An 8,405-nucleotide genomic window follows, 5' to 3' on the forward strand; every position below is an offset into this window, starting at 1 on the left:
GACGGTCTTATGTTTGCGTGTTTTGATGGGGGTGTGCCTTGCTGGGCCGTTTCAGTGTTTAAGAAGCTGTAGAAGCTTTAGTGTTCAGCAGTCTGTTTGATATGCGAGATTCGGCTTGAAGGTAGGAATAGCCTTGTTTGCAGTATGTTTCAGGGTGACTGGCCTACGCAAGGGCCACCAGCTACCATTGCACGATGCGCTGGTGTTCAATGGACTCGATAGGATGGTGGTGTTGGGAGTAAATTCTGACAGAATGTTTGTGTTCCGGAATTTGTTAATTTATGTCAGCCACGCGAATATCTCATCTGAGAGCCATTCTAAAACAGCAGAAATCTTTAGCCAAATCTCTTACTTGTTGGCTAGAGACGTTCTTTATGAAACTGTGAGCCTTGGGTTCTGCTTTCCGGGAAGGGTGCAGCCTTTGGGAGAATGGCAACCTTCTTTCTCTTTTGAAGAGTAGTGTGTGCCCCTCGTGTTCACGCAGCTCAAGCTGAAGGAGGAGGGGGTGCGAGGGATGAGGGAACACGGCCTGGGGGAAGCTGGCTGGGGAGGGGGAGGAGAAATGCAAGGAAGGCTGTGTGCGGCGTAATTAGGGGAGGAGATTAGGGGAGGAGAAGCCGCAGAGCGCACGCTGGGCGAAGCCCTTTGATGTGCTGTGCGGCAAATGGAGGGAGGCTGATGCGCGTTCATGTTTGAACACGTGGTTCACATGAACTGCATGAAAACGCCCGCAAAAAGCTGGTGGTTTCACGAGAATTTTCGCCACTTAAATTCTCGCTCCGCTCAATGCGCATGCGCGCATCGATAGGTCGCGAGACCTAAAGAACAAAAAAGCACTTGAAATGGCATTGAAAGTAGGCCACATGAGGAAAACCTAAGCAACACTTTCCAAATCCAGATAGCACTGAATTCTCCTTAACGAAAGAGGCCAATTTGAGCACAAGCTCATGCCATAAGCCCCTCTCTAGTTCCTTAAGGCTGGCAAGCATTCGATCAGTCATTGCTTAAACTCTGGACACACTGGTACCCAACAAAAGAGTGCAAGACAAAAAGCTTGATGGGTTGTTGCCCAGCAAAAGACAACTGATCAGACCCACCTCATAGCACCCTTATGTACTCGCCACTCCATGCAAGCCCAAAACTTTATTTTAGATCCCAGTGACGCCTTGCAGATTCCTTTTTCTTTTCCCATCCTCCTAATAATTCTAACCAACAGACTTTCATTTTTAGTCTGAAACGTCTTATCTGGGCAAATGACTGGGGCGGTAGCACAGCTAAAAATAAATTCTAAAATTGACGAGTATAGTGTTTCCACCCACAGACACAAACACCTAACCAAGGCCATTGGATTTTTATCAGTTGCGACGAATACCCTACGGGGACTGCAACACCTTCCTGAACCCAGAAATATGCTAAGACGAGCCCAGGGAGTCCACGTCATTTGACTCGTCCTTGAGGAATAATGTATTTTACTCTACACCGCGACCTTCTGAGAGGAATTAGCCCCCACTCCCGCGATGTTTATCGTACCCTTGCAGCTTTTGCTAAGTGACGACAAGCTACATATGCATGCTTCAAATGAGTGCCCTTCGGATTCTCAGAGCGTTACTTAAGGTTTCTGGCACGGCATTGCAGGGAACGCGATACTGCACCTCTGAACAATGTCACAATGCCCGGAGCTGCCTTACATTTATCCTCTTAGGACAAAATTGCACCTCAATTACACAACATACGTACTTCCCAAATGAGAGCACCGGACAGAAGTAAAGTAGCACCACAGGTTCTTGCTGTTGCGGGTCTAGTCAGTGATTATTTTCTGGAGCCAATACTCTAGCTGGGCATGTGCCCTTCCAATCAAGTGAAAATGAACAGTTCCTTTCAGGCGATTATTCAGACCCTGGAACTGCATGATCTCCCTCAAGGGGAGGGGTTGGGGTCAGGGGGTACAAAGTGTGTGTGTGTGTGCATAGCGTGCTTGTTGCAGAAGGGTAGCCACCGCGCGACCCTGCTACAGGCTGTTAGGAATGGGTGCCGTTTGCAGGGGGTGTCAGTGTGTTACACAGGCATGCTTTAGCTGTGAGGACCCAGAGACTGCATTGGTAGCCGCAAGGAATGTGTAATCACCCCACCATACACGTGCGCGTACACATCTCTTGTCCATACGCGTGGACAACATGGCACGCGCATGCACATCTCTTGTCCTTTCACGTGCACATTTTGTCCACCCGTACGTGTGCACATGGAATCCGAATTGATTCAAAAGGCGTGCACATCTCTTGTCCATGCGCATGCAAATTTTGTCCACCCGTACGCGTGCACATGGAATCCAAATTGATTCCAAAAGGCCCTTGCATGGCGAGAGCAGCACATGCGAGCTGCTACCGCCAGGTGAGAACTAAAAATAGATGGCATAAGTAAATAATTCTGTCAGGAACGGAGGCTTAAATTATGCTTCTCTGTTCTGCATAAAGTGTACGTAACTGTTGCTCATTTAAAGCACTCCAATACCTTCTGGTTGAGTTCGCGCTATATGAATCTGCATTAAAATTTTAAATAAATAAATAAAATTAACAGCAGCCAATCACTTGGGGAAAGGATATGGTCTGACGGCTGGATGGCTAGATTAGTGGGATGAACGGTAGAGTGCTCTTCACAAAATATTGCAAAACACAAATAACCACAAGTGGTGTGCAGGAATCTGAGGTACTTTACCTGCGAGGATATACCCAACAGGTGCTCCAGCGATGCCATCACAACATACCATTGAACCTGTTGCTGGAGGCGGTTGGAAGAGAATTGTCAGGCCCACTGTTCTGTGGGTCAGGAATTCGGACAGAAAAACCCATTGCAAAGGCAACAAACCTGAAGCCAATGCACGGAAAACCCATTAGATAAGAAAAATGGGCATACTTACGTGACAAATCTGCCCTTTAAGGATTACGAATAGCCCCTAAATCTGTAATTTCCACACTTGCACATTGCTAAGTGGGAAACCAAGGTTCGAGCTTCTGGGTCGAGTCCACATCCTGTGATTCTGGACAGATCACTTAATCTCCCCTGCCTACCAAAACAAGCATTGGCATAGCCAATAGGTCTCGCCTTTGGATGTATGACGTTTCAACGCATGCTTTTACAACGCATGCCTTTACGATGCAAGTTTTACAACGCAAGTCGTTACAACAACTTGCGTTGGGGGGGCGCTGGATAGTGAATAGTTTAATTTACTATTCCAACTCCAGTCCCCGTGGATAGTAGGGAAGGTGTTGGATAGTAAATTAAAACTATTCCCTATCCTAGAGCGCCCCCCAGCGCAAGTCGTTGTAAAAGTTGCGTTGTAATGGTTGCGTCGGAAAGGTACTTCGTTGTAAAAGTTGCATTGAAAAGGATGTTCCCCCTCGCCTTTGACACCTTATAAGTGTTTAACCATGCAACAGTTAATGTTGTTGCACCAGGATATTGTGCTGCATAACTAAATACTTATAAGGTCCCAAAAACGAGACCTATTGGCTATGGCAATGCTTGTTTTGTCATTGGATCCAGATATATAATACAATAAGTAACATTCCACCTACAACAAGCCAGAACTATTGGCTATTTCCAGTCCTTTAATTGTATTTAACTGCTTAATGCATTCTTGGAATTGTCTGTGTGAATGGCTGGAGTTGAACCAGTTGGAGTGAAGTACATGTCTAAATTAGTTTCATAAAGGAAAAGCCATTACAGGACGTTTAGGAGTCCCCGGGAGATGGTGTCTTCTGGTAACAAATATTTACTAGCTACATCTGAATTTAGAAATAGTCCATGTAAGAAAATAAGGTATAGGTTATACAAGTATTACAGGGCATTCATGTACTGTTGAACAATTTAATAGCACACATCACACATCCATTCGTTGATTAGCACTTAAATATTATGTGCGAAGAGAACCTACCTCAATGGGTTTATTATAACCACTCTGTCAGGATTGGCTTGCGCTGATAGAGTATCATTTACAGCATTTGGGATTGAAACACTATAGCGTCTCAATAAATACATAAAGAATACAAATTACACTAATGTTATCGTCCTCAGTGGGATGAATGGTAGAGTGCTCTTCACAAAATAATACAAAACACAAATAAACACAAGTGGTGTGAAGGAATCTGAGGTACTTTACCTGCGAGGATATACCCAACAGGTGCTCCAGAGATGCCATCACAACATACCATTGAACCTGTTGCTGATGGCAGTTGGATGAGCATTGTCAGGCCCACTGTTCTGTGGGTCAGGAATTCGGATAGAAAACCCATTGCAAAGGCAACAAACCCGAAGCCAACACTCGGAAAACCCATTAGATAAGAAAAACGGGCATACTCAGGCGACAAATCTGCCCTTCAAGGACTACTAATAGCCCCTAAATCTGTAATTGCCACACTGGCACACTGCTAACTGAAAAAAGAAAATTATGCATTCGGCATGTGGAAAAAAGTGTGGTCTGGCAACTGGGTCACTGCTGCCTGCTGCGTTTGCGATGTGTAAAGTTGTGTGCTTGGATGGGGTTACTGCTGCCCCTTTGCAATCAAAAAAGAGGAGCAATGTGAAGCACATCTATGGGGAACAAAAGCAACTGACATTAAATTAAAAATTAAGAAGACAGAAGGAGGCACACTTTTCTTTTCAGATTGTGTTCATGGGTTTTTCCACCCGTCGCAGCTGGTCTTTGAAAGTGACCTAGATTGAACTACTTATGGCATTTGGTTCAATGTTTGTTTGCCATTAATTCCTGACTGCATATTGAATTGTGCTTTCTGCGATATTGATTGCACGTTTATTCTGCAGACCTCGCGTCCAAAATATCTTGTGCATCAACTGGGGTTTGACTCCCATTATAAACAATCAACGAAAGCTGTAAAGTCATTAGTAACAGAATACTTGATGTCTGTAGACGCTGAGGGCACCAGTCAAAGGGGGCGACAGTGGAGTGCAGCCGGAAGTCCATGAACAGCGTTTACCTTGCAGGAGAGAGCAGCAGCAGGCGTGTGGTAAATAAATAAATAATACCCTATTTTTGACTAGGCATATATCATAACAGATAGCTCAATAAATAAGAGTCAAGATTCGAGGTAGTAGGAGTTTCTGCAGGTTTATTACAGCATAAGGACAGGATCAGGACAACCTGCATAGGAACAGAATGGCAGGGCTAGAGTGGCCCGGCAGCTGCCGGGGCTGGGTCTGGGATGAGCGCGCTAACTTTTAATAACAATACATGAGCTTATATACAAAACGCAAACACATAGCATTACATTGCAGTAGGCGTAGCAGTGGATGGAGCAGAAGGCGTGACGCGTAGCAGTCGCGAAAGATAAGAGTAAAAGTAGGTGTAACTGGGCGTATACATAGACATGTGATGCAAACGTAACAGAATATGTCATGGATTGGGCGGAAACATAGGAGGGGGCTACCTAAGGAGCCGGGACCTCTAACCTGATGGTGCGCGCAAACTGGCAATGACGTGTTACTAGGAGAAGCTGGGGGCTATGAACTCTGTGCTAGGAGCAGAGACTAAAGTCTGGAGGGTCGGAGCGACATGTACCTAAACTCTATCTAGTATCTGATGTTTAGAGAACATGTTGATATAAACTAGAAGTCAAGAGGGGAAAGGCTAACTGACTCTAAGACTGGACCATGCATTATTCTACATGTAGTGCGTGATGAAGAATATTAAATGACCATTAAATACAGTATTTCTCTTAACATGGAGACGTGAAGGCTAGACAATGACGGAAACTATTGATGCAGTTCAGTAGCTTAGGAATGCAGAGAAGGAGGACTGAACTGATAACTGGAACTATAACATACTTTTGGCAGACTCAGAGGCAGAGCCAAGCTGCACCGGGCACTGCGAGGCAGGAAGTAAGTGAAAGGTCGAGGATACAGGTGGGGGCTGGATCGCTCCTCAACGAGGACTTCAGGAGACAGGAGCTGAATCTGATGTCTCAGGCCCTTTTGAGGCCTAGAAACGGGGACTTTATACTGGAATAACGTGCACACTGAGAAACGTGGCAACATTATTTTACATAGGCCTGATATTCGTAGTATTCACGAGGCCTGGAAACTGGCATACTAGAGGTGGACACAACTGTAATTGCGTCATTAATCAGACATGAGGAGTACATATGCATATTGGTCATGCACACATAACATATGATGGATGACACGTAGGGACACAGAACATGGCAAAATTTACTTTTCCACATTCCCTCCTTGTCACTACGTTTCCATCAGGAAACATCAATATTCATGATACCATCTATCATTTCATACAGTATCATTTGCTCGTCTCGAATTATCCTGGAACGGGATTTAGAACGGGGCTTAGGACTGGGAATACAAGAGGTAGCACAAATGCCGCAAATCGCAGGGCCACATTGTATACAGAGACAGCAGCTAAATATGATCGCTACTGCAATACCTAGAAAGGACAGGACTTTCCATCCCCATGCGGAAATTATATTCCAGAACCAACCGGACCATGTCCAGGTGCCTGGATCTTGGTGTAACAGATGGGCAATTTTATGGAGTCTGGTTATAGCTGAATAAACAGACGGCGCGTTATTTGGAATGAAAATGCAGCAACTAGATCCGATGACTCTACAGGCCCCGCCCCTATCGGCCAGTATGACGTCAAGGACGAGACGATTCTGTAAAACGACAATTCTCATAAAGGATTGCTCTTCGGTTAAGTTACCTAGAGCAGAGGCAGTCTCATCTACTACAGCTTCAAGGGTTCTTGTTAACCTACGGATTAATTTACTGTTTACAACTGTACCTAAATAAGGGAACACACCTTTATCAATATCAATGAATTGTTCTGCAGCAGTTTCAGTATAATCGACAATCGGGAGATTTCTCTTGTGTCTAGTATGTACTAGGAAGGAATTCCTATGGTAGTCAGGTGGGGCTAGGAAAACTGGTGGCAGTAGGAAAGCAATGTAACAGGTTCCCTCCCAATCGAGGAGCAGACGAACATATGCGGTTTGACCACAAACAAAATAAGAATGACGTGAAGCTTTAAAAATAGATTTCCCACTGTCACTATACTTGACAATAGTAGTACAATCACTATGTCCTACGTGTACAGAACCATGACTACGGACACATAATTCGCCTTTGACTGGTAGTACTGAAATAGCAGGTGAGTCTGGAGTAGTATCAGACTGAACATTCAGGACCATAAAATTCGAAGAATAGTTACCTAAATTGTACACTTCATTTTCTAGATCTAAACCTGTTCTGTGGGGGAAACCTTGCTTGTCTGGGAAACATGTACTGTTAAGAAAAGACATATCTGTTAAGGATGACGTTAACGTGGACCATGCTCCACATGAACCATTATGTGAAAAGGGATAAGGAAAAAGTGGCAGAACTCCCTTCGGTGTCTGGAAAGGGGGGAGTCGACCACACACCCAACAATTCGTGACATTGCTGGTCTGGTGTGAGTAATGTAACATGCGGATAAATGAATTGTTACGCATAGCGAGGCGGTAAGCATATTCGTGAGGAGGCAGATCACTAAACGTGTGCTCTACTGTAACATTAGCAGACTTATTTACATGAGGAACTGGGAAATATAGAAAAAAGGCATAACTGGTGCAGGAAATCAAAATGCTGATGAATAATATGAAACTTAGAAAAACGATACATTGGTTTGAGTTTTGACTAACTCTCTCACTATGGGGGTCTATCTTATACATGTCAGAAACAGTCTAACCGTTTCACCTAGGGGAGGACTTATACAATCAAACTGACTGACTTATTTTACTAGACCGTAGTTTATGCTTATACTCCTGCTGCGGAGTTTTCTCTACCAAGGGAGGGGTTATATCAATGTCATTTGCGGGACAGTCCTTAGGAACAATATTTCGGCAGTCCTTAAAATCCTGGGAATCCTTGGAAATGTTTTTAGAAACGGGTTTTAATCCATTGAAAAGTTTTACATGAGAAAGGTGTATCCATCCTTTTCGGCCTTCCAACTTCACGGCTGTACGGGTGGTGAGGAGGACCTGACGGGGCTCCTTCCAACGTGGCTCCAGCGGACTTGATCTGTCAAAGTTTCGGACCATCACCATGGAACCTGGAACGATTTCGTGCGGTGCCACCTCGGTATTGTCTGGAAATGCGGCGGCAACCTGTGAACGACATGAGTTGAGGGCAGACATCAAGGAAGCTAGGTAATCTGTCAGCATATTACATGAAACATCAGTAATACTTCGGGGTCTAGGAGTACCCCACATGTTAGGGGGGCGGCCGAAAACGACCTCATACGGGGACAGACCTGATCTGGAATGTGCGACCATGCGCATATAAAATAAAGCGACTGGCAGAGCTACTAGCCAGTCCACACCCTTATCTTTACATACTTTGGC

The sequence above is a fragment of the Lissotriton helveticus genome, chromosome 3_1 (assembly GCF_964261635.1).
Source record: "Lissotriton helveticus chromosome 3_1, aLisHel1.1, whole genome shotgun sequence".
In the NCBI taxonomy this organism is placed as follows: domain Eukaryota; kingdom Metazoa; phylum Chordata; class Amphibia; order Caudata; family Salamandridae; genus Lissotriton; species Lissotriton helveticus.